Source organism: Orycteropus afer, unplaced genomic scaffold, assembly GCF_000298275.1.
Source record: "Orycteropus afer afer isolate SDZICR_OR568_19922 unplaced genomic scaffold, OryAfe1.0 scaffold00043, whole genome shotgun sequence".
Classification (NCBI taxonomy): domain Eukaryota; kingdom Metazoa; phylum Chordata; class Mammalia; order Tubulidentata; family Orycteropodidae; genus Orycteropus; species Orycteropus afer.
In genome coordinates this window covers 3,985,524-4,012,309 of record NW_006921630.1, presented here as the reverse complement: position 1 = coordinate 4,012,309, position 26,786 = coordinate 3,985,524, and positions in this window count along the sequence as shown.

Here is a 26,786-nt window from a genome sequence, read left to right as displayed (position 1 = left end):
GTTTCGTTCTGCTGTGCATGGGGTCACTATGAGTCGGAAATGACTGGACGGCACTTAACAACAACAACAATACAGTTACTAGTTGGATAGCTTTACCATTTGAAAAAAAAGAAAAAAACCTTACAGAATGATACAATGTATTTATATTCTTCATCAAACAGCTTTCAAACCATGTAAAATAAGAGGTTGGAGGAAAATTAAACTGACACTGGGATATTTAATGAATATTCTTTTGTGTTTTGCATTTCATATTTGTCTGCAATATTATGAACTTCACAAAATTGCCCTTTTGCAGCCTTAGATTCTTCATTAAAATGAACATCACTGCTACAGTTCTCTGATCACTGTAATGAGTATTTCCACACGAATTAGAAATGCCAACTTCTAACAGCTTCCCTGAGGTTTTGCTACAAAATCACCACTGTCTTTGTCATCGTTCAGGCATAATAACCACCACATTACAAAGTGGAAATAACGTTCTACAGACAGCCGCTTCCCTAGTGTGGGTGGGTATTCCATACGACAGCTTTTCCCCTCATTCCTATTATAATACATGATGACAGTTAATTGGTTAGAAAAATATTTTCATATGGTTTTATTTTATTGAAACTCACCAAATTCAAACTGCTGGGAGAGGAAGCTGGTCAGAACTTAGTAAGATTAGAAAAATTATAATATTAAAAAAAAATACTGGATAGTAAACTTCTTAAGGAGCTCTGGTGGCACAGGGCCTAAGGCACTTGACTGCTAAACCAGAAGTTTGGCGGTTCAAACCCACCAGCCACTCCACAAAAGAAAGACTGGGCCATCTACATTTACCATCTCAGAAACCCAAAGGGGGTAGCTATGAGTCAGGATCCACTCGATGGAAGTGAGTTTGGTTTTTTTTTTTTTTTTCTTTTTATGGTTAGTAAACTCAAAGGCAGAGCCCTGTCTTTTCTTTTCCAAGCATTTAGATGGATAATCAGGGCAAAGCACTTGGCATCCAAGTGCCTCCACTTCCTCAATTGTAAAATGGCCATACTACTAGTACCTCCTACTTTACAGGGGTTATGAGGACTAAATGCTTGGAAAACATTCAACGAAGGGCCTGGCTTGATATAAATACTTAACACATGTTGCCTGTTGTTTTTAAGCTTCAAAGGACCCAGTAATTATCACTTGATGATGAATATGTTAGTTATCTAGTGATGCTTGCTATAACAGAAATACTACAGGTGGGTGACTTTAACCAACAAATTTATTTGCTCACAGTTTAGGTGGCTAGAAGTCTGAATTCTGTTGCTGTCGCTAGCAGAAAGCTTTCTCTCTCTGTTGGCTGGGGTGGTGGGGAAGATCCTTGTCTCTGAGCTTCAGCTCCTGGGAGATCTTCATGTGGCTTGGCACCTCCCTTCCTTATCTCTGCTTCTTTTGATTATTTGTTTAATCTCTTTTATACCTCAAAATAAATTGATTTAGGGCACATCCTATGTTAATCCATTTTTATTAACATAAAAAAGACAATCCATTCTCAAATGGGATTATAACCACTGGCACAAAGGTTAGGATTTACAACACACATTTTGGGAGACACAATTCAACCCATAACAGTGATCAAATGCAATTTGCTGCCTTTCAACAACGCAAAATGCTCCCCAAGTCTTTCCAAGAAGAGATCCCACTCAGCTTCCTTCAAAGAATAGATGACTCATTTATGATTCATAGGACCATTTGCATACCAACAATTATTATGATAAAGTCCTGTAAAGAGCTGTTGTAATTAAATCTAGCATTCCTCTTGCACTCTTGTTTGTTCTCTGAATTTTCTTAGAAAATCTTTTTCTTTAAGCAATGTAGGAGACAGTTGGCGTAATGAATATTTACCCAAATTTTAAATTAGTGGCATCTCCAAAAAATGAAGTCATGCTGTGTTTGGAGCAATAGAACAATATACAGAACCCAAACTGGTTTCCATGGAGTCGATGCCTACTCATAGAGACCCTATAGGACAGAGAAGAACTGCCCCATAGGGTTGCCAAGGCTGTGATCTTTACAGAAGCAGTTGACCACATCTTTCTTCCTCAGAGTGGCTAGTGGGTTTCAACCACTGACCCTTCCATTAGCAGCTGACCACTTACCCACCACACCACCAGGGCTCCTGTATGCAGAACAGTTACTGAAAACAGTGCACATTTGTTTTTGAAATGGAGCCTCGGTGTCTCCTCAGTTCAGTGTCAGTTGTCTTTCTCTCCTACCCATCCCTTTTGCCTTAAGCTCCCTTGTTTAAGATTATTTCAACCTTGGAACAGAGTCTTTGACTTGATTATAGGGACCTAGAGTTTCCACTTTGTCTAGAAATAATTTGTTTGTTTAGAGAGTCTTTGTGGTTTTGTTTTTAAGCTTAGCTAGGAATTTCAGTGTTCTTGTTACCCATTTCTTGACACCCATGCTATTGAGTCAACTCTGACTCATAGTGACCCTATAGGACAGAGTAGAACTGCCCCATGGAGTTTCCAATGCTGTAACCTTTATGGAAGCAGACTGCCACATATTTCTCCCTTGGAGCGGCTGGTGGGTTTGAACCGCTGACCTTTCAGTTAGCAGTTGAGCACTTAATGACTGGTCCACCAGGACTCCTTTTGGCACCAGCTGTTGTTGTTGTTGTTATGAGCCGTCGAGTCAGACCCAACTCATAGCGACCCCTCCTTGGGTTTCCGAGGCAGTATCAGTACAGAAGTAGATTGCCCCATCTTTCTTCTGAGGAGTAGCTGGTGGGTTTGAACCACCAGCCTTCTGGTTAGCAGTCAAGTGCCTTAGGCACTACACTACCAGAGCTCCTGGAGAAAAGGAGGTAAAGAAATTCAAATATAAGGCAATGGACTATTTTAAACACAATGATGTATTCTATACATTATTGTCTTAGTTACCAATGCTGCGTACCAGAAATACCACAAGTGATGGCTTTAAAGAACAGAAATTTGTTTTATCACAGTCCTGGAGGCTAAAAGTCCAAGTCAGGGTCTTAGCCATATTAATTCCTTCTGTGAACCTGTCTCTTAATTCTGATGTCTGTCGATGATCATTGGTGTTACTTTGTTTATAAGCAATCCTCACATGCCCTCTGTCTTCCCCTGTGTGTATGTCTTTTTATCTGCTCTGGTGTTTTTATAACTCAGAAATGATTAGGTTTAGAATCCACTCTACACCCCACACCAGTGTGACCTCAATTGATTGATTACATTACATTACATCATATTACCCAGTTGCCATTCAATTGATTCGGGCTCACAGTGACTCCATGTGTGTCAGAACATAACTTGCCATTTCAGTGGGTTTTTAATGGATGATTTTTCAGAAGTAGATTGCCAGTCCTTTCTTCTAAGGTGCTTCTGGGTAGACTTGAACCTCCAACCTTTTGGTTAATATGTAAATCATTTGCTCTACCCAAGGACATTACATTATTATATTAGGTAAGAGATAATCTGCTCTATCCAAGGCCAAAATCTTCTACCCAAGGCCAACTGATCTCATCACATGTAACTCCTCCATGACAGCAACTAGACTAGTATTTGGTCAAACAACTGGGAACCAAAGCCTAACCAAAACCAAACCAAACTCACTGTCACTGAGTTGATTCTGACTCATAGTGACCCCCACTGGGTTTCCAAGGCTGTATATCTTTATGGACGAAGACCACCCTGTCTTTCTTCTGTGGAGTGGCTGGTGGGTTCAAACCACCAACCTTTTAGTTATTAGCCGAAATGCCTTAATCACTATACCACCAGAGCTCCTTACCAAGCTGACACATAAATTAACTATCACAGTTACAAAAACCTTAGGTGACATAAGGGAAGGGAGAGCTTAGATGTGAGTGTTGCTATGAAAATCTCTACGAAGGAGGTAAGACCTGCACTGGGTTTCAAATGAAGTGCAGGTATATCTGTCCATTATATTTTAATTAGGATTTCTGACAGTCTTTTCATTCCCTGTCATACATTTTCTTTGTAATTTTTTTTCCTTTACGTTTCTGTCTGGAAAACCACTCTGGCAAGACCTAGCTTTCTTCTCTCACTTTTGTGTGACTCTCAAAATGAGGATGAACTCTTTAAAGATCATCACTTGCATTCCTTGACTCTGCCATGTATGTCGCAGTAGTTCCTACATTTTTACGTCAGCTTTACCACATTCAAGGGCCAAGAGGTTCCACAAGTTTCAGAAGCAAAAAGTTTTGCCTGGAACAGGCTGCTTTGAGCTGTGTTTGCATGACACAGGCATGTTCTGGATGGCCAGAATTTTCCCCTCTGTCATTTGCTTGATCTTCTCGTACGTAACAAATTAGAATGGGAACATTTTTGTTTTCCCTTTCTCCATCTGTAAAACAAGGAGTGTGATGGTTAAGGTTGTGGATAAGTTTGGCTGGGCCATGATTCTCAGTGGTTTGGTAGTTAGGGTATAGTCATCTCCCATAATGAGATCTGCTATGAGCAGTTAATCTGTTGAAAAGGAGTTTCCGGGGAGATGTGGCCTGCACATAATATCTATGAATATTCTGGTCTTTTGCTCCACCTGGATCCTGCATCTGACTCATCATCATCTGACCGCTGGGTCTTTGGATGTGAGTCAGTGACCTACCATATTCCTTGCCAATCTCAGGATTAGTTACCCTCTGAAGCCTTTGAGCCAGCAGCCTACCTTCTGAACTGTCAATCTTGAGTTCATCAGTTATCTGCTGATCTTGGATTTGTCAGCCTCCAAAGCCAGGACCCTGCTGTCTGGCCTGCCGATATTGAATTCATCAGCCTCTGCAGCTACGTGAGTCAGAAGAAGCCTTCAGTTGACGTCTGGCACGTGGACTTGGGACTTCCCAACCTTTATAACCACCTGAGCCATTCCCTTGAGATAAATCTCTTTTTCTCTCTACACACACACATACATAGAGAGACACACACATACACAGAGAGACACACACATACATAAAAAACCAGCTGTACTGGTTTTGCTTCTCTAGAAAACCTAGCCTAAAATAAGGATCCCTGGTGTCCCAGTGGTTAAGTGCTCTGGCTGCTAACCCAGAAGTTCATATTTCAAACCCACCCAGTGGCTCTGTGGGAGGATGACTTGGCAATCTGCTCCCATAAAGATTGCAGTCTAGGAAACCCTATGGCATGGTTCTGCTCTGTCATATAGGGTTACTACAAGTTGAAATTGACTTGAGGTACACAACAATATCTGCAAAATGCCATCCTGGGATGCCGTAGTAGTGATTTTGATAATAAATCCCAAGGCTTTTTGTAGTTGTCCTGTGGGTACCTATCTTCCTCTTGGGCTATAACTTGTCCCTTGTAATGTTTCTGTTTACAACTATAGAGTCTACTCTTTGGCTTAGGGCATGCAACAATCATTGAAATCAAAGAATTAAAGCAGAGTAAGTAGGAACACAAATTTCTTGAATTTTCAATGTGAAGACTGAAGAACCCTGTTCTAGCTTTTCAACTAAGGAAGTTGTAATGTCATGGAAGAATGTTGGACTGTGAGTCACAAAACCTGGGTTTGATTACCCAAGTCCTCTTTTGTCCTTCATTGCACACTTACATACAAAGGGCCTTTGATGTTCTGGGCACTATAGATACCCAGGTAAGGGACAAATTCAGTAGGAGATTGTGACCTGGGCCAGTATCTTTTTATTACTATTATTATGGTAAAATATATATAACAAAAATTTGTATTTTAGCCATTTTTAAGTAAACTATTCGTGACTATAATTATAGTCACAATGTTGTATAACCATCACCATTATCCATTTTCAAAACATTTTTATTACCCCAAACAGAAGTACAGTGCCCATTGAGCAGTAATTCTCCAGTCTCTCTCTCCCCTAGCCCATGGTAACCACATATCTATTTTCTGTCTCTATGTATTTATTTATTCTAGATATTTCATGTAAGAGGATCATACACCATTTATCCTTTTTTGTCTGACTTATGTTACTCATTGTAATGTTGTCAAGGTTTATCCATGTCATAGCATGTATCAGAACTTCATTTCTCTTTATGGCTGAATTACATTCCATTGTATGTATACACTAATTTTATTTATCTATTCATCTGTTGAAGGAGCTCTGGTGGCATAGTGCCTAAGGCATTTGACTGCTAACCAGAAGGCTGGCGGTTCAAACCCACCAGCCACTCCTCAGAAGGAAGGTTGAGCAATCTACACCATAGAAATACTGCCTCGGAAACCAAAGGAAGGGTCGCTATGAGTCGGATCCGACTTGATGGCAGTGAGTTTATTCACTGTTGATGGATACTTCAGTTGTTTTCACCTTTTGGCTATTGCAAATAATGCTGCAATAAACAGTGGTGTATAAATATCTGTTTGAGCCCCTGCTTTCAAGTGTTTTGGGGTATATACTTAGGAGTGGAATTGCTGGGTCATATGGTAATTTTATATTTCTCTTTTTGAGGAATTTTCACACTATTTTCCACAGCAGCTAGCCCATTTTTATATTCCCAGCAGCAAAGGAAGAGGTTTCTAGTTTCTCCACATCCTCACCAAAACCAAAAACCAAACTCGCTGCCATAGAGTCGGATCCGACTCACAGCGACCCCTCCTTGGGTTTCCGAGGCAGTATCACTACAGAAGTAGATTGCCCAGTCTTCCTCCTCACCAGCACCTATTATTTTCCATTTTTCTGAAAACAGCCATCCTAGGGAGTGAGGTGGTATCTCATTGCGGTTGGGGCCAGTCTTTTAGCCTCATTCAGCCAGTAGTCCTTCATTTATTAAGAGGTTATAGCAACATTGACACTTCCTAGGGATAATGGGAATGTTCAAGAAGTAGAAAGGAACACCTGGTACTTAGTAGGTGGTCAAAATAAATGTGGAAGAGCCAGTCTTTCTGGGGACTAGTGGGTGCCCCAGGAACTAGAGATCTGTGTGTGCACCCATTCTAGTCCCCTTGTGTGGTCTAGAATGGGGCTTTGCACAGCCTGTGGGGTCCTGAGACAGCCCATGGCTGCCTCAGAGCAAGTTCTCTGTTGTTGTGAATAAAGCCAAACTGCTATTTCTGTAGCTGTTGCAGAGATGCTTCTAAAAAGTTTAGCAACTCCCCACCACCACCTCATGAAGAAGTAAAGGTATTATCTCTTTCTTGAAACCTTGTTAAATACTGGGAAAATCATTACCCCCTTTAATTTCCAAATGGAATTTTTAGAAAACAGCTGAAGTGTACTCCCCATTCCAGTCATGCAGAGGGTTCTAGATGCAGTAAGACCTCTGTTAGGCCGTTCCCTCAGAGTCCAGAGTAGAGAGAATATTCATTTTCCTGAACTCACATAACAGTAGTTTCTCTGGTCCAACTCTGTAACTGGGCACCCATGTCTTAAAAACAGGAAGTCAGAGGAAGCTCTAAGCACAGCCCAATATTTGTTGCTGTGAGGTTTGGGAAGGTAAAGAAATCATTTCCCATTTCTCACTTCTCTCTCAAAGCGTGAAAACAACAGGCTTGTCTGGCCTAGTTATCGCTTCTGTCTCTGAAGTGTTCCTGGTGCCAGAACTCAGCCTTCCACCTTATTAACGTTCTGTGACGATTCCTTCCTGGTGCTGTGCATCCCACGGGGTTATTAGAGGGCAGACACCAGTCGGGAAGGTGTTGTTGACTCACTCTCACAAATACCATGCCTTGTTTTATCAAGGCAATTATAAAATGCTGCTTTTTAAAATGCAATAATGAAATACCCAATTGAGGACTCTCAGAATAATTTGTTTGCCAACCTTCCATTCTCATGATGCAAAGTTGAGCTGTGATGATTTTGAGAGGAACATAAACCCTTGTTGTTGTTGTTACGTGCCATTGAGTCAGCCCTGACTCATAGCGACCCCTCCTTGGGTTTCTGACGCAGTATCACTACGGAAGTAAATTGCCCAACCTTTCTTCTGAGGAGTGGCTGGTGGGTTTGAACCACCAGCCTTCTGGTGAGCAGTCAAGTGCCTTAGGCACTACGCTACCAGAGCTCCTAACATAAACTCTAGACTAGTACATTTACTTTAAGTCTTTCTACTAGTACATCTACTGTATGCTTCCTATACATAAGCAGCTCTGGTGGCCTAGTACCTAACACATGTGATTGCTAACCAGAAGGCTGGCGGTTCAAACCCACCAGCCACTCAGCAGAAGGAAGACTGGGTGATCTACTTCGGTAAAGATTTACCGCCTTGGAAACCCAAAGGGGGTTGTTATGAGTTGGAACTGACTCCACAACAGTGAGTTTAGTTTGAGTTTTATAGATGAAGAAATTTAGGCATTTTCTAAGTTTCTTCTAAAAAAAAAAAAAAAAAAAAATTCTGCCCCTCTAATTCCACGAGGGGTATAAAGAATTAAAGACATGTGATTGACAGCCCTGAGATCCAGAGTTCATGAAGCTCAGAGAATTGGGAGCGGGAGTGTGGGGGTGGTTTAGGCTCCCCTCAGAACTTCTGCATTTAAGAAAAAAAGAGGTGTTGGCAGAATACAGATTCTATACGAGTAACTGTAAAATGAAATTTCAATTTGTTGCAGAATTTCTCCAACGCTACACAATTGTTTGAGGTTTCCTAAGAGTCCAGGCTGACCTTAGTGAAGAGCTTACCTTCTGAAACAACCAGACTCAACATTCTAGAGCCGTCAGGAAAAGAACAGGAGTGAGGAAACTGGAGATGCTGGGGCAGGGGACAAAATGCTACAGGAGGAGCCTGAAGCTACACAAGCCAGACTGCTTAGAATGGATTCTGAGACTTCTGACTCCAAGCTTCCCACCATCCCATAGTACTATTACCTGAAAGCTTTTAGTTGGTATTTCTTGGTGTGGCCTACCCAACATGCTTCAGAGCTTCCTGCAGGGGTACTGCAGGAGGGAGAGGCATTGTTGAAAATGCAGATTTCTGGGCCTGATCCAATCCTTTTCTGCCAGAATTAGAATATTTAGGAATGAGAAGGTGGAATCTGTATTTTAAACAAATAACTGAGGGCACATTATACAGATGTTGCTCTCCAGCTCCCTCTAACACAGGTAGACAATAAACACTAATTAGGTCCCTACTGTGTGCAGAAAAGAATCAAAGGTGTTGTGTGGATGATATGCTAGTGAAGTAGAAGACTGTTTTGTGACTTAAGGTGTATACTCCAAAGAATCCAAAATTTTGTCCATAAATCCTGGAGGGAGAGGTGTAACATTTACTCCAGCACCTCACTCACTCACAAGCAGAAAACGAACTTTGAATTGGGCATATGGGTCATTGCCCTGCTCTGGATGGAAGAAAGGGTCAAATCAGAAGAGTAGGGGGAAGGGAGAAGAGGGTGGGTTCCTGTCAGAACATGAGACATTCCTGAAATGTTGGGTTTCTAAGCGTTGCCAAGCAACTGTACCCAAGGTGGGAGAAAAAAGAGGAGAAGGGAGACACCACTCTATTCTAGATGGCCTGGGCCCCACCTGACAAAGACGTTTAGTCTCACTCTGCTCAGCTCAGCTCCTATAGCCTGGAAGAAACAATCTCTCCCTTTGGTTCCCTTCACCAGGAAAGCATCCCAAATACACACTTCCTATTGCTGTCCAACGTGCATCTGCACAAGAGCCGCACTATCAAGACACAAGGGCTGCAGGCGGGCTAACTATTAAACCAAGAAGCTTGACCATAGGCCTGGTGTTGACCACTGATCACCTCGTGCTCCTCATTTCGCCCCACCCCCAGCCCTCCACCATCCTATCCCCATTTCAGCACATCACAGCCAAGCGCTGTAGCCTTGGAACCTGCTCTGGCAGATAAGAATTCACAAGGAGAAAAGTTTCTGGAATATAAAGGAAGGACCTCTGTTAGAACCTTAGAACCAGCCAGTGGCAAGGAGCCACTGTAGCCAGTGTGCACCCAGCCTGGGGGCGCCGAGGTCCTCTGGCTGCTGACAGTAGCGAGAAGTCACAAAGCACCAGCCTCTGGACAAAGTGCGGCGCCTGCGCCGTCCAGTGGGCATAACAGGAACTGCACGCCTCTCCGATCCCAGCTTCTCACTGCCTGGGAGCTAAAGATGATGACGCCCTAAGAACAAAGCCTGCCGCCAAATAAATTGCTTGGTATAAAGTTGCTGTCATTAGTGTGCCTGGAATGAGTCAACTGTAGCAAAAGAAGAAACACGAATGGTAGTAATGCCAAGAGCGGGAACAGAGATGTTAACATGTACTATTTCAATGCCAGTTTTAATTTTCCTGGCTGTGTATGTTCTGGGCCAGGTACTGACTGTTTATAGCCTGTGGCAGAATTATTAGGTGTGCACGACCATTATCAGTAGATGTCACGGAGTCCACGGTTAAACATTACTTGGAATCATTTATTTATTCACTGAGTTGCCTTTGCCCTTTGTATGTCAGTCCCTGAAACTAACTCCAGTCAAAAGGAAAACTGCCCACGCACTCTCTGCCTGTGCCAGGTAGCTCTCGGGCTGGCAGTGTTGCCCTTCTCTTCCAATCCTCCAAAAGTGACGGGATGGTTCCCCCTTGCAACTCTCCCTAGTTCTGGGACCTGAGAAAGACTCGGAGAAGGGAAGGGAGACTTGGGAGCAGGAAGAGTGTTGTATGTTTCACCTCTGCCTCCTGGCTCACAGGACGCTGCTTCAAGCCATGTGGTAATAAAACACCTGAACCCACTGGGGCTTGTCCTGGCGACCCACCAGCACTTTGCAGTGCCTGTAGCTCATGTGGGAGTGCGAAGGTGGTAGTTGGCAACCAGAGAAGGCTCTCTGGGTCTTCATCCATGCTTGAGGGTACCCTAAAACTGTAGATAACCTTTCTGCAGGGGCTTAGGAGCCTAAGCACCATTTATAGAAATCAGGTTACTGTGGAGATCTTTTTTTTTTGTTTCCCCTCATCAGACAGAACTGTGCCCAGATATTGGCCTGGCTTGCTGCCAACATTTCATCCAAGTTTGCCCAAATGTCATGTCCTAAAAGGAATCCCCCCTCACCACCCTATTCAAACAGCCCCTGACTCTACCACCTCTTAAAAAAACAAAACAAAAAAAAAAAAACACTGTCATCAAGTTGATTCTTACTCATAGAGACGCCCATTGAGTTTCCCAGACAGTAAATCTTTATGGAAATAGATTGTCCCGTCTTCCTTCCACAGAGTGGCTAGTGGGTTTGAACCACCAGCCTTCTGGTTAACAGTCAAATGCCTTAAGCACTACACCACCAGAGCTCTTTCTGCCTCCTCTGTAATTGTTGTTATGTGCCATTGAGTCATAGCAACCCCTCCTTGGGTTTCTGAGGCAGTATCACTACGGAAGTAGGTGCCCAACCTTCCTTCCGAGGAGTGGCTGGTGGGTTTGAACCACCAGCCTTCTGGTTAGCAGTCAAATGCTTAGCCACTATGCTACCAGAGTTCACTCTACCCCCCTGTACTCTGGTGTTATTCTAGGCAGAGGGAACAGCAACGGTGAAGGAAAAACAGAATGATATTCAGTGTAGTCAGAACAGAGAGAGGAAGGGGAGTGGTAGGGTGGGTCAGGGCCAGAACAGATAGGGCTTTGCAGTAAGAATAAGGGGGGTGACTTTTGTTCTGAATCACACTACGATGATTATTTACATTTTTAAAATCTCACCCTGGCTGCTAGTTAGAGAACTGATGGAGGAAGAAATCAACAATAGAAGCAGGGAAACCAGCTAGGAGGCCACTGCAAGTGACAATATGGCTTGGACTAGATTAGTAGCAACAGAGATACTGAAAGGTGATCAGATTGGGATATGGATTTGAAAGTAGTGGAATGGGAAGGGATTGCTGATGGACTGGATGTGGGGTGTAAGTGAAAGAGAGAAATAAAGAGTCATTCTTACAATTTTGTCTTGAAAACTCAGGAAGATAAGAATGGCAATAGCATGCATTGTTAGCCAGGTGCTCTCCTAAACCCTTGACAACACTCCTACAAAGTAGGTATTATTACTGTCCCTATTTTGTGAGGAAATTGAAGCACAAATTAATCAATTTGCCTAAGGTTGTACAGCTAGAAAGCTGAGGAACTACAATTGGAACTCAGTGCTTAACCACTATACAGTCCTCCCTCCTTATAAAAAGAGGAATGTTGTGAATTGAGATAGGGCAGCAAAGGGAAGGAGGTTTTTTTTGGAGGGGGTGATGAAGCAAGGAACTGGGTGCATCAATCCGGCCCTGGGTGAAGGGAGGTTGGAGCTGACGTGCTGTGATAAGGAGAGAGCCGAGGACAGAAGAGATGGCTGGCAAATAGGATTAAATGCCTGACTTGAATGGATAGAGGCAGAAGTGGATCTTTTAGAACATCCCATTAGGCTCTGGTAGCATAGTGGCTAAGGCACTTGACTGCTAACCAGAAGGCTGGTGGTTCAAACCCACCAGCCACTCCTCAGATGGAAGGTTGGGTAATCTACTTCCCTAGGGATACCACCTCAGAAACCCAAGGAGAGGTTGCTATGGGTCGGGTCAGACTCAACGGCACATAACAACAACAACAACAACATTAAGCTTTAGAGGGGTCAGGAATTGATAACATTTGGGAAATGTTCTAGAGCAATTGTTTTCACCTGAGGAACCCATCTGTGGGGTCTACACACAACTTTATCCAAAGAATTTGGTCTTTGTATGTGGTGCCTGAGAAACAATTTTAAACCCTTGGAATTTCCCCAGTGATTGAAGTGTGTTTGATGATGGCTCCAGACCAACCTAACAAGTTATGCTAATGATGTGACTCTTGGGTGGGGCACAGTCCAGGCCAGAAAGACCCACTAGATGATATTAGCCTAATGTCACCAAAGGGGACCTGGAGGTTGAGTTTAACCATGTACAATGATTCAATCAATCGTGCTTATGTATTGAGACCACAATATAAAAGGTATGGACACTGAAGTTCCACGGTCTTCCTGGTTAGTGAAGAGCATCACTGCACAAGAGAAGATGTTGTTGTTGTTATGTGCTGTTGAGTTGGACCTGACTCATAGCAAACCCTCCTTGGGTTTCTGAGGAGGTCTCACTACAGAAGTAGATTGCCCAACCTTCCTTCCAAGGAGTAGCTGGTGGGTTTGAACCACCAGCCTTCTGGTTAGCAGTCGAGTACCTTAGGCACTATGCTACCAGAGTTCCTACAAGAGAAGGTAGTATGTCCTTTGGGATATGGAAGTTCTGTGTTGGGAACCTCATAGACCTTGCCCTGTGGACCTCTTCATTTGTATTCTTTTTGCTATACTAAAATTGTAATCATAATATAGCACTTTTCTGAGTTCTGTGAGCCATTCTAGCAAGTTTTCAAATCCAGGAAAATAGTAGGAGTCAGAAGGGAGGGGGGCTTAGAACAATGAGCTCATGGCTGATATCTTGAGGAGTTAGTGGGAAACCCCAAGTTCATAGCCAGCAGAAACAAAGATGTCATGAGGATCCCTGGCTTATGGCTGGTGTCTGAAGTCTTGGGCAGACTTGGCTCTGTGGAAGAGTGTGTCCTTTAACTTGCAGAATTTGACCTCTGGGTAGTTAGAGTCAGAGGAAGAACAACTGCATTTGCAGTGGTGTCAGTACAAAAGTACAATAGAATAAAGTTGAAGTGTAATTGAAGTGGATGGACTGAACCAACTTACCATGAAAGTTCTGTCCTTACTCCAGAAAAATTACCTGTGAATGTATGCAACAGTTTGCACACAATGTCAGGGTTTTCATGGCTCCCAGAAGCCATCCATGGTCCACTCTTGTGTTACTATTAAGCTTCTTCTCACCAGCCACAACCAATTGGTACCACATAACCTGGGACATGAGTTGACCTTTGATGTGGTCTCCACAAGTCACAGTCTCTCTATCTGCATAGGGTAGGAGTTATACCATCAGAAAAGCAAACTCTCAGGAGGGTAAGGATTGAGATCTTTTTTAAAAATACATATATATTTTATTGAAATATAATTTATGTACAGTGAAATATACAAAACTAAAGTGACATGGGTCAATGTATTTTTTTTTTCAATGTTCCCTCCCCTCCTCCCACCCCTGGGAACCAACAAAGAAAGTTTCCTTCCATATATAAAACTTTCTTTGACTTTTTACAATAATGAACTAATACTGTATTTGTCCTTCTGTGATTGACTTACTTCACTCAGCATAATGTCCTCCAAGTTCATCCATGTTATGTGGTGTTTTGCAGACTCTTTAGGGTTGCATAGTATTCTGTTGTGTGTATGTACCATAGTTTGATTATCCATTCTTCTGTTGATGGGCACATAGGTTGTTTCCTTTTTTTTGCTATTGTCAATAGTGTTGTGATGAACATGAGTATGCATGTATCTGTTCTTGTCCTGGCTCTCACTTCTTTAGGATATATTCCTAGTAATGCGATTACTGGGTCAGATGGTATTTCTAATTCCAGCTTTTTAAGGAATCACCATACTGCTTTCCACAGTGGTTGTATCATTTGACAGTCCCACCAGCAGTGTGTGAGAGTCCCAGTCTCTCCACATCCTCACCAGCAGTTGTTATTTTCTATCCTGTTGAACTTTGCCATTAGTGCTGAGGTGAGATGGTGTCTGATTGTTGTTTTTGATTTGCATCTCTCTAATGGCTAATGAGAAGCTCTGGTAGCACAGTGACTAAGGCACTTGACTGCTAACCAGAAGGCTGGTAGTTCAAACCCACCAGCCTCTCCTCAGGAAGAAGGTTGGGCAATCTACTTCTGTAGTGATACTTCCTCAGCAACCCAAGGGGAGGTCACTATGAGTCAGGGCCGACTCAATGGCACATAACAACAACAACAACAACAATGGCTAATGATCATGAACATTTCTTCATGCATCTGTTGGCCGCCTGAATATCCTCTTTGGTGAAGTGTCTATTCATGTCTTCTGCCCATTTTTTAATTAGATTGTTAATCTTTTTGTTGTTGAGGTGTTGGAGTTTTCTATAAATTTTAGAATTTTTATTTTAGGTCCCTTGTCAGATATGTCTGCCAAATATTTTTTCCAATTTGTAGGTTCTCTTTTTACTCTTTTGGAGAAGTCTTTGGAAGCACATAAAAATTTAATTTTTAGACAGTCCCACTTCCTTTGTTGCTATTTTAGTGCTTGCTAAATAATTGTGCTGGTCCTCTTTTTCATTTTGATGTGAAGGTTTATAACTTTTCTTTAAGGTTACCCGGTGATTTAGAATTTTCTTCCCAAGTTTAGAACAGTCTGTTCTATCTTGCAGTTATCTTGACTTCCCTACCACTTAGAAGTTCTGTAACTACACAATTTTTTTCCCTCTTTTTGGTTTGTAGTTGTCCTCATATGTCAATTGATGTCTCTGGTTCCCTGTTTACAATCTCATAGGCTTATTTTCTTTGGATACTTCCACAGCTGGGTTGGTTTCTGGGTTATGTCATCATGTGTTTTAATGGTCAGTTGTTTGCTGTTGTTGCTTCTCTGCCCAAAGGGCTCCCTTTAGCATCTCTTGTAAAGTTGATCTGGTTTTAATAAGTTCCCTTAATTTCTGCTTATCTGGGAATGTCCTAATTTCATCATCATATTTGAGGGATAATTTTGCTGGGTATATAATTCTTGGAAATTTTTTCTTTCAGAGTTTTATATATATATGATCCCATTGTCTTCTCACCTGCACGGTTTCTGCCAAGATTCTGAGCTTAATCTTATTGGTTGCCACTTGTAGGTAACTTTTACTTTTTCCCTTGCTGCTTTCAGGATTCTTTCTTTGTCTTTGGTTTTGGTGAGTTTGATGATGATATGTCTTCATGATTTTCTTTTTGGGTCTATCCTGTTTGGGGTTCATTGGACTTCTTGAATAGATATATTCTCATCTTTCATCATATCAGGGAAATTCTCTTCCAACGCATCTTCAACAATTTTCCCTGCCATTTTATTTGTCTCTTCCTGTTCTACCGACATGTAAGTTATTCTTTTTGATGGTATCCCACATGAACCTTAGGCTTTCTTCATTTTGTTTTGATCTTTTTTTCTGATTGATCACTTTCTGAAGACATATTGAGGTATTTGTCTTCAATCTCACTAAGTCTGTCTTTCATTGATTCAATTCTACTCCTTTGCCCTTTCAATGTGTTATCTATTTCTGAAAATTTAGTATTAATCTTCTGGATTTCTATTTGTAGATTTTCTATCATTTCTAATTTTCCATTTATTTTGTCATTTTGTTTTTGTATTGTCTTTCAAAATTGTTCTAGGGTTTTGTCTGTGTTTTCCTCCATTTTGTCAGTGTTTCCCTCAATCTGTCTCTCCATCTGTTGAAAGTGCCTAAATATAATTCTTTTGAATTCCTTATCAGGGAGTTCCAATGTTGCTTCTTCCTCGGGGATGTGTTGAATCTGTATCTTGGTCCCTTGTTTCTCCTGCTTTATCTTGCTTCTTTGTGTGGACTGTGATGCTCTGTTGTCTCTGAGACATTTTGACATTTTTGTGTTTACATTTAATTGGTGATTGTATGGTGGAGTAACTTGCCCACAATTTTCGCTTTCTTTGGATATAATCTACGTAAGCAGGGTATTGGGCTCTACTCCTCTATTTGCTAGTTGGCAGCACTTATACACTCACCACCTGTCTCCTTCCCCATTGTCAGCCTCCCATATGTCCCTGTTGTCCTTGGTAAATGGAGCTTATTCTTAGGTCCCTGGAATCTGAATGAGAATGCTATCACTTCAAATATCTAAAATGGCCATGGCTTGTAAAAAATCAAAATGGGTGCACCCTCTGGATAGCGGAAAGTCCACAGCTCAGGTTGTCTCCCTCCTTGCAATTTCCCTTCCTAGTTATAGGCCACCAATGCAGTTGTCCCTGCAGCCTTTGGTGACCAGGGCTGATCTTTAGGTTAATTCTCAGGTCCCAGGAAATATTGAGGCTGTTGGTGCCATCAGAGTAGCTGACAGTCTGCAGCTCTGTCCATCTCCATACTCACTGTTTTCATTTCAGGTTTTTCCACTAGTTGGTGCCTAATTCACTTCTGTACACTTCTTTTCAAAGTTCAGGGCTCCAGAATTATCTTCTGTATCTCTGTCAATTAGTTTCTCTTTTCTTTCTTGGAGAGGGTCTGTGTACAACAAAGATGAACCCTTTTGCACATACAGTACTGTGTTGCCAGTGAAGGCAAACATGGGTATATGGGTGGATAGATGGGTAGACAGGCTGAACCATTAGGTATGTCTAACAACAACAACATGCAGCATGGAGTGTACGCAAGACCATGCACAGTGTTGGCAGACAATGGTTCTGCAAGTGTATTTGTATGTTCTGTAAGAATTCCCATGTGTATAGTAGAACTGACAAGGGACAAAGTTGTAGTCATTTCCTGGTCACAGCCAGCTACCCAGAGGGACCGAGTAGTTGAACCTGTGGCCTCAGGACCACAGTCGCAAGGACATCAAGCTCAATTGGCATAACATACTACACAAAACATTGTTCCAGCTCCTACTTTGGCAAGTAGGGACTGGGATCTTAAAAGCTTTTAAGCAGTCATCTATATGCAACAATGGGTCTCTCCTCATCCAGAGCAAAGAAGAATGAAGAAAACCAAAGATTCATGGAAACAATTAGTCCTAGCGACTGGTACACCATGCAATCTGCAGCCTATATGACTATGAGACTAGAACTAGATGGTGCCTGGCTACCACTGTCAACCACTCAGAGGGGGATCTATGTATAAGAGATCCTGGATAGAGAGGGAGAACAATGTGGAAAAAAACTCAAAATCATTTGGGGGAAAAAAAAGAGGGGGCAGGTTTGCTGGTCCAATAGAGTCTGGTGGAACCACTGAGATTATGGCCCCTAGCTGCCCTTCAGGTCTGGAATTGAACCTACACCTGTGGCTTCCAGCAAAACAAAAGACAGGTGTATGAGTTGAACATTTACCTGAGGTAGATACACTCCTTGGGAGAGCAATCATGGGAGAAAGAAGGGCTGTTTATGCATAGGGAGACAGCTCAGGGCAGGAGTTCATGGAGGGATGGACACAGGGAAGAGGTAACTATTGGGAGGAAGTGGAAGGGGAGCTGTTGCATTGAGGTAAATTGTAGTAAATGTCGTGAGACAAAGTATATGTAAACTGCTGTATGGAAAGTGAATTTGCTCTATAAACTTTCACCCAAATCACACACACACACACACAAAGAGGGTCTGTGTAGCTTGTCTGACTATTCTGCCATCTTACTGGAGAGCATTATGCCTTTTTTTCAGGATTGAGACATTTTTTTAATGTGTCTGTAGAGCATAGAAGCAGCTCTGATGATGTGTTGAGTAAAGCATTCAACTGTTAACCTAAAGGTCAGTAGTGTGAACCCATCAGCTGCTCCATGGGAAAAAGATGAGGCAGTCAGTCCACTTCCAAAAAGATTTACTTAGAGCCTTGAAAACCCTATGGGGAAGTTCTACGTCACTATGAGTCAGAATGGGAGCTCTTGTAGCATAGTGGCTAAGGCACTTGACTGCTAACCAGAAGGCTGGTGGTTCAAACCTACCAGTCACTCCTTGGAAGGAAGATGGGGCAATCTACTTCTGTAGTGATACTGCCTCGGAAACCCAAGGAGGGGTCACTATGAGTCGGGTCCGACTTGACTGCGCATAACAACAACAACAATAACATGAGTCAGAATTGACTTGATGGCAGTTGGTTTAGTTTTGGTTTGGTACAGTATAGCTCCTAACCTCCCCCCAAATTCTGCATTTTTTTTAAATGTTCATTTAGATATGATCTCATATAGAATAGAACGATGAACCTACTAAGTCTTTTGTTCTTTCACTCATCTGTGAAGTGATGTTATTAATCTGGATATTCTCCAAATACAGGGACAAGGCTAGCTCATTCCTTTCCTTCTCAACTGCTTCAACACCGTTTCTATCTACAAATTGCTTCTTTAGTGTAAAATGGGCATTTGCTGCTATTGATTTGTTTGTTTTTGCTACCAACCTTCCAGCACCTTTCCCTTTTGGAGGGAATCCCCTTCTTGAATCTTGGCAGGAATCCATCAGCCCTTCTGGAAGATACATGCTCTAGTGCTCCTATTTCTCACCAACCCTTATAGACTTTGCACTCTTCTTGTTGTGGCCCAGCTAACTGGGGACTCTAAATTGTGAAGGCAAAGATGCAGGGACATAAAAACTTATTTCTGGCCATGGCAGTGAGGCCCAGAGACCATCTGTGAAAGCAGCATTGCAGATCCAATGGCTGTGGTTCAGCAGTGACATCCTAACCATAGGTGCCCATAGCATGACCTCAGCCACCTCCTGCCACCAGCCTGCCCTGGGCCCTGCCCATTTCCCCAACATGTTTCACCAGCTTCCCACTGATGCTGTTCTGTGAGCGCCTCACATCCACTCAGAAATTTCTTTCCCTGCTAAGCCAGCCCTGTCAGTTTCTAAGCCTCCCTCAATAATTCTCACTGTGGTTGTGCTGAGCTCCCAGCTGATGGCTTGCTCTCCTCTACAGAACAGTGTGGGAGACTCTTCTCCTCCCAGTCCCTAAAGTCAGGATTCCTGGCCCTGTCAAGACTTCCTGTGTGACAATCGCAAGATACCACTCTGCCTCTCAATCTCCATGCACTTCTTAAAGAGGCAGACTTCTCTTCCAGCAAGGCTTCTACAACCTACTGGTGAGAGTGTGTCTGGAGGAGCCAAACCCAATTAGAAAGGTCAGAACAATAACTGTCATGTCCCAGTTATAATCCTTTGATGTTTTTTTTCTGGCTCTGAATGAGGTTTGATAAGTCTTGACCTCTGTTTTCACTGTCGCTGGAATTTCCTCTAACTTCACAAGCCCAACGGAGGCTGGAGTCAGAATCACCAGGAGACTGACAGTCACAGGACGGGAGACGGTGATGCAGAGGCTCCCAGCAGCTCTCACGCAGAAGCTGGGCTGTATCTACTGAATAGTGGGGCCAGGACAGAGAGGGCTTAGCTTCTGCTGAGGTGTGAGTGTCCTCCCTACCCCCACCATGATGCTGAAACATATCTTCCTTTCGAAGAAAGAAGGAAAACCAGCAACTTTTGACTCACAGTATTCAGCTAAAGGGGTCCCAGCTGAGTGCCCGGATGCTGGATTCATGTCTCACAGCTGGGGTATGTGGCCAGGCACTGCCCCACCCCAAGTGCAGATTAGTCAGTACACACCACTTATGGTCTAACTGGTTGTTCAAATATTGAACCATCTCCACACTGAGCCCCCCACCCCCACTACCATCCCTTTTGATGCCTCCCTCTATAATTACCCTGCCCTCTCCTAGGACCCCCCACGATCTTGCAACTAAAACTGAGTAAGGGCTTCTAGGTCCTGGTGGGTCAAATATTTTGGGTATGATCCCTGTCCACAAGCATTCTTAGTGCTCACCCCTCCAGTCAGCAGGGCCCCTGACCCTTCTGTCCTCACTATCATGCACATGACTGCCTTCCACTAACACCCTGCCATCCTTCTTACCCAGTTTCCCTCCAGGAAACTGTCCACAGTCCATAGTAATGTCCCCCTCACTCCCACATCACTCTGCCTTGCTCTAGGCTCATCTTTACCAATGAATTTTATTTACCAAATCTCTCTTTATTCAAAAGAGGTATACCTCTTTGAGGATCTTAAACTTATCAGTGACTGGTTGGTTGATTGATTGGTTATAGATGTCTGCCTTATCGTCTGGCAGCAGGTAAGTGATGCCAGGACCTCTAGGGCCAGAGCCTAGATGTCTTCCCTCTGTCCCAAGATGGGCCTGCAAGTGAAGGGGTCCTGCCGGATGGACAGAGCCAGGCCACACCCAGCTGTGTGTGCCTCTTAGCTGTCACTCACCAAGGAGGACCTTGCTCTGACCCACAGCCAATACCTGAGAATGGACTTTGGGGAGCTTGAATCGCTTTTTCCATAATGTTTTAAAATTGCAGGGGATCCATTTCTCCTGACAGTATTGCTTTAAATTTTCCTGTGCCCTGTCAATTAGCCACTTTAACTTTCTGCTGTGACACAGGCCTGATGAAAGTCACTATTCAATGCTACAGGGAGGGATTTTGTTGCCGTGGAGATGGAATCTGGGCTGGGTGCTGCCCATTCAGCTGTTGGGTGTTATGTGGGGTTGGTGAGTAGCCTAGACCACAGCAGGAGGACATACCACCACCACCATCACCCCTCCCTCTCCCAACCCCATCCAGACCACGCCCTGTGCCAGCCAGCTGTTCACTCTCTGTACTCAGTAAGCACTTGCTAAAACCTGCTGTCCACAAGCCCACAGCTGAGCCTGAAAGAGCCGACAACCTCTGGCCTACTAGGATCTCAGCGAGAAATGACTCAGGTTGGACACAGTGGCTCCAAATGAACCTAGGTGACTCAGAGCAAACAGAAGAAAGTTGACACCCAGCACCTCACCTATTAACACAATTTGTCACCCACTGGCAGTAGCTGCCACCATTCCCAGCATGCTTACCTACCTGTTTTCAAATGTGGACAAAACAAAGAACCAATTGTCTGGGAGTTAATTTTGATCATGGCGACACCGCGTGTTTCAGGGTAGAACAGCACTGGCAGAGTTTTCAATGGTAATGACTTTTTGGAAATAAATTACCAGGTCTTTCTTCTGAGGCACCTCTAGGTGGACTCCAACCACCAACCTATATGGACAATAGTCAAGTGTTTAACCATTTGCACCACCCAGAAACTCCTTCAAGTGTGGACCAAAAAACCAAACCAAACTCACTACCATCCAGCCAATTCTGACTCATAGCGACTCCTTTGGGTTTCCGAGGCAGTAAATATTTATGAAAATAGATAGCCCAATCTTCCTTTGGAGGAGTGGCTGGTAGGTTTGAACCGCCACCCTTCTGGTTAGCAATCAAATGCCTTAGGCACTACCCTACCAGAACCCCTCTCAAGTATGGACTTATCTGCTGAATTCCCGGTTTTGCTGCCCTTGCAGAGTGATTGTCAGTCCCTCCGCACATTAGAATCACCTGGGGAGCATTTGTAACTGCTGCTGCTGAACCCTCCCACGAGGTCCTCATTTAATCGATCTGGGGCAGGCCCGGGAGCTGTATTCAGAGCTTCCCAGGTGATTCTGACGCCAGGCTCAGACATTTGGCTGCGCTAGGGCGGAAGAAGCTAAACAGACACTGTTTCCATTTCCAGCTGGTGATGAGCACGCCCACAGTCCGCCAAGCCTTCAGACGCCCAGGGTCCTTCAGGAACTCAACTTCGCCGATTTCTGATCTGAAATCTTCCATGATCATTTCTGTATCCAAGCCTTTTTCCTTGAGTTTTATTAATTTTTACTTTTCTACTTCGTGCTTTGGACTATAAGTTGAGCGTCTCTGTTTATAAAAACACCTCTCGAAGCAAACTGTTTTGACATTACAAAAAAAAAACTAGTTATGAAAAAGCAGGTTGAGAAAGAAACAAAGATCATGTTATTGTTGCTACACAGTTACGGATCCTTAAACTTTATTTTGTTTATACAGTCTTTCCTTCTCTTATATTTGATTTTTGCTTTATTTCACAGAGTTTTGAACATACACAAAAATAGAAATAGTCTCCGGAGCCACGCACATCTACCCACCTTCCAGCCCCAACAATGGCCAAAGCTGCCCCAACCCCACACTCGTCCACTTAGCCCACCCTCGATTATTTTGAAGAAAATTCTCGGTGTCATACTATACTGTTAATGTTTCGGTAAATCACTCAAGAAGAACTTTTTGTATCATAAACACAATTCCATTACACTTGAATGAACAGTAATTCCTAGTGTTCAAATTTCCCAATTGTCTTAAACTTGTCATAAATGGAATTATTAGCAGTTTCAATCAGGATTCAAATGAACTTCACATGTTGAGATTAGCCGCTATAACTTTTGTCTCTCTTAATCTATAGGTTCCCCCTCCATCCTTTTTTCTTCCCCCCCTCTTGCAATTTAGTTGTTAAAGACACTGGGCTGTTTCTCCACAATATAGAGGTCGCTGATGATCTCCCTACAGTATAGTTACACAGATTCTCTGCCTCCATTTTTCCTATAACTTGGTAGTTGGAGCCAGAGTTTGATTAGATTCTGGTTTGATTTCATTGGTGGTATATTGTCCCAGGAGTTCCTGGTGCAAATGGTTAACATGCTCAGCAACTCACAGCAAGGCTGAAGGTTCAAGGCCACCTAGAAGCACCTAGGAAGAAAGGCCAAATGATTTACTTCCAACAAATTAGCTGTCGAAACCCTGTGGAGCACAGTTCTGCTGAGACACAATGGGGTTGCCATGAGTTGGAATCAAGTCCACAGCGGCTGGTTTGGTATTGGTTATATTCTTCCAACAACAACAAGAAATATTGCCATTGAGTCAATTCCAACTCATGGTGACTTCATGTGTTACAGGGAAGAGCTGTTCCACAGGGTTTTTTTGGCTGTAATCTCTACAGAACCAACACCAGGCCTCCCTTACTCAGTGCCGTTGCTTGGGTTCAAACCACCAACTTTTAGGTTAATAGCTGAGGAGGAACCATTTGTACCACCCAGAGACCTTGTTCCAACAGAGGGTACATGATGTCTGGTTGTCTCTTTTGTGATATTAGATGCTTCAGATGAGTAACACCTAGAGTCTCTGGTTCATTAAAGATTTCTAAATAGTGCTGATTCTATCAGTTGTCCTTCGTATAAGTATTCCAGCTTATAATTGAAGGAGGATAGAATCAGAGCTCACCATTTATTTGATATCCAGGATATTTGCTCATTTTTTCCCCTCTTTATATACTGGTTTCAAAATAATGAATCAGTCCCTCCAACAGCAAACAATTAGAGTTTTATTTTGTTTTTAGTGCATTATGAAGGCATAGATTTTTAACACATTTGATGTGTTTCTATCCACTGAAGTTAATATTTTTAATTGAAGTTCAAATTACCCATCTTTGGCCAGTGGGAGTCACTTCTACTTGCCTCCTGAATTCTTTAAACATGACCCGAGAAGACTTGTACATTTGTGCAACCCTCATCTTGTATATTTTCTGCCCAAACCTGGAATCAGCCATTTCTCCAAGGAGCTCTGATTTCCTTTCGGAGACCCTACTCTGCATGCCAAGAGTTTACCTATTTTCTTCTTTGATCAAAACCCACTGCTAATGAGTCTATTCCCACTCATAGAGACTCTAATAGGGCAGGATAGAAATACCCTGTAGGGTTTCCAAGGCTGCAAATCTTTCTCCCGCAGAGTGGCTGGGGAATTCAAACCACCAACCTTTCGGTTAGCAGCCCAATGCCTTAACCACAGCGCTACCAGAGCTCTTTCTCTGACAAAAACCAAAAAACCAAACTTATGACCATCCAGTCTATTCCAACTCCTGGCAACCCCCATTGGGTTCCTGAGGCAGTAAATCTTTGGAAATAGATTGCCCCGTCTTCCTTCCACAGAGCCACTGAGGGGGTTTGAACCACCAACGTTCTTATTAGCAGTCAGATGCCTTAGGCACTGCAACACCAGAGCTCCTTCTCTGACTAAAGCATCCTCAAAATTTATTCTCTCTCCTGGTCTTAAAATCAGAGCAGGTGTTGGAGTTCGATCCAAGGTCAGTAGGACTTGCTTACAGGAATGCATGTGCATGTGTGAGCACTAAGTCACCAGATGCTCATGACCACATACCAACTAGGTGGGGGCCCAAAAAGATAACCTTAGACTATCTTCTGGGGGCAGCACATGGTGGGGGGACAGAAAAGACAATCCTAGAGCAGTGCTTCTCAGACTCTGATGTCCACACAAATTACCTGGGGACCTGGTTAAAATGCTGAGTCTGAGTCAGTAGGTCTGAGGGGCCCAAGATGCTGTGTGTCTAACCAGCTCCAGGATGCAAGTGATGCTGGGCCCCAGGCCACACTGTTAAGCAATGAAGAGTGAGTGGGTGCTGAGACCAAGCTTAACGAGTTCAGAGTGGGAACGAGGGCAGCTGCATGGAGAAGGTGGAGCTTTTGCTGACCTTGAACACTGGCTGAACTTGCTTTTTTGTTTTTGTTTTTTTAATAATCAGAAGCCAGAGCAACAAAGTAGCAGCACCTTCTCTCTCTCTCTTTTTTTTCTCGATAATATTTTATTGTATTTCAGTGAAGGTTCCCACAGATGTTTAGTTTCCCATTCAACAACTTCTGCACAGGTTGTTCAGTGACATTGGTTACATTCTTCACAATGCATCAACATTATCTTCATTTCTATCCTGGTTATTCCATTGTGGCACCTTCGCTTTTAAAGTAAACTCTTTAAAATGAAATAAGGGGAGCTCTGGTGGCATAGTGCCTAAAGCATTTGACTGCTAACCAGAAGGCTGGCGGTTGAAACCCACCAGTCACTCCTCAGAAGGAAGACTGGGCAATCTACTTCCGTAGTGATACTGCCTCAGAAGCCCAAGGAGGGGTTGCTATGAGTCGGATCCCACTGGGTGGCAGTGAGTTTGGTTTTTTGGTTTTTGGTATACAATGAACAAAGGGCACAAATCACAAGTGTGTACCTTGGTGAACTTTTTAAATTGAGATACAATTTATATGCCATAAGTTTCAGTCTTTTACAACATACAATTTGGTGGGTTGTGTGTTTTTTTTTTAATCGTATTCACAGTTATGCAACCATTTAAAACCAAACCCTCTGCTATTGAATTGATTCCAACTCATAGCGACCCGCATTGAGTTTCCAGGCTGTACATTTTTATGAAAGCAGACTGCCTCATCTTCCTCCTCCACAGCAGCTGGTGGGTTTGAACTGCCAACTTTCTGGTTAGAAGCCAAATGCCTTACCCACTGTGCCACCAGAGCTCCTTACCATTACCACTGTTTCCAGAACATTTTTATCACACCCCAAAGAGAAATCCCATGTCCATTGGTAGTCACTCCTCATCCCCTACCCCGAGCCCCTGGCAACTACTAAGCTACTCTCTATCCCTATCAATTTCCTTATTCTGGACTTTTCACATAATTGGAATCATACTATATTTAGTCTTTTTGTTTCTGGCTTATTTCACTCAGCATAATGTTTCCAGGGTTCATCCAGGTTATAACAGGAATCAGTATATCACTTTTTTTATGGCTGAATAATAATGTTCTATTGCATGGACAGACCACATTTTGTTTATCCATTCATCTGTTGATGGGCACTTGGTTGTGTCTACTTTTTGGCTATTATGAATAATGCTGCTATGAGCATTTGTGTACAAGTTTTTGTGTGCACCTGTATCTTCAATTCTCTTGGGTATACACCTAAGAGTGGAATTGCTGGGTTGTATGGTAATTCCATGGTTAATTTTTCTGAGGACCTGCTAAACTGTTTTCCAAAGCCACTGTGCCATTTTACATTCTCAGCTTGATGAACTTTTATGTGGAGCACACACCCCTGTCACTAGCATGCAGATCAAGAAATAGAACATTCTCAGCTCTCTAGAAGCCTCTCCCATGCTCCTTCCTTGACATCCCCCTCTCCAAAGGTAACCAATATTTTGACTGCTGTCACTATAGATTAGTTTGATGGCTGGGACTTAGATAGAACTGGGGGTATGTCCCCTGTGGTGAGAACCACACAAGGCACAAGGCTGGGCAATCCCAGTTTTAAATTCTTCTGTGTGGAGAGGTACCTAGATTTACCTAAGGTCATACCAAGGCCTGGTGATCAGGCTGGCTGTATCCCCTCCTCACCCTAGTTTCAGTGCAGTCAGCAGACCCTTTCCAAGAAATAACAAGTGGCTGGGCTTCTCAATTAGGATCTTTGGGAGGCAGGTGAAGAGGCAGCTGAGGTGGAGAAGCAATGTGCAGCCACCAGCAACGTCTGAGCTTCATCCTAATAGGGGATCTTTGGTATAAAGTGCTTCA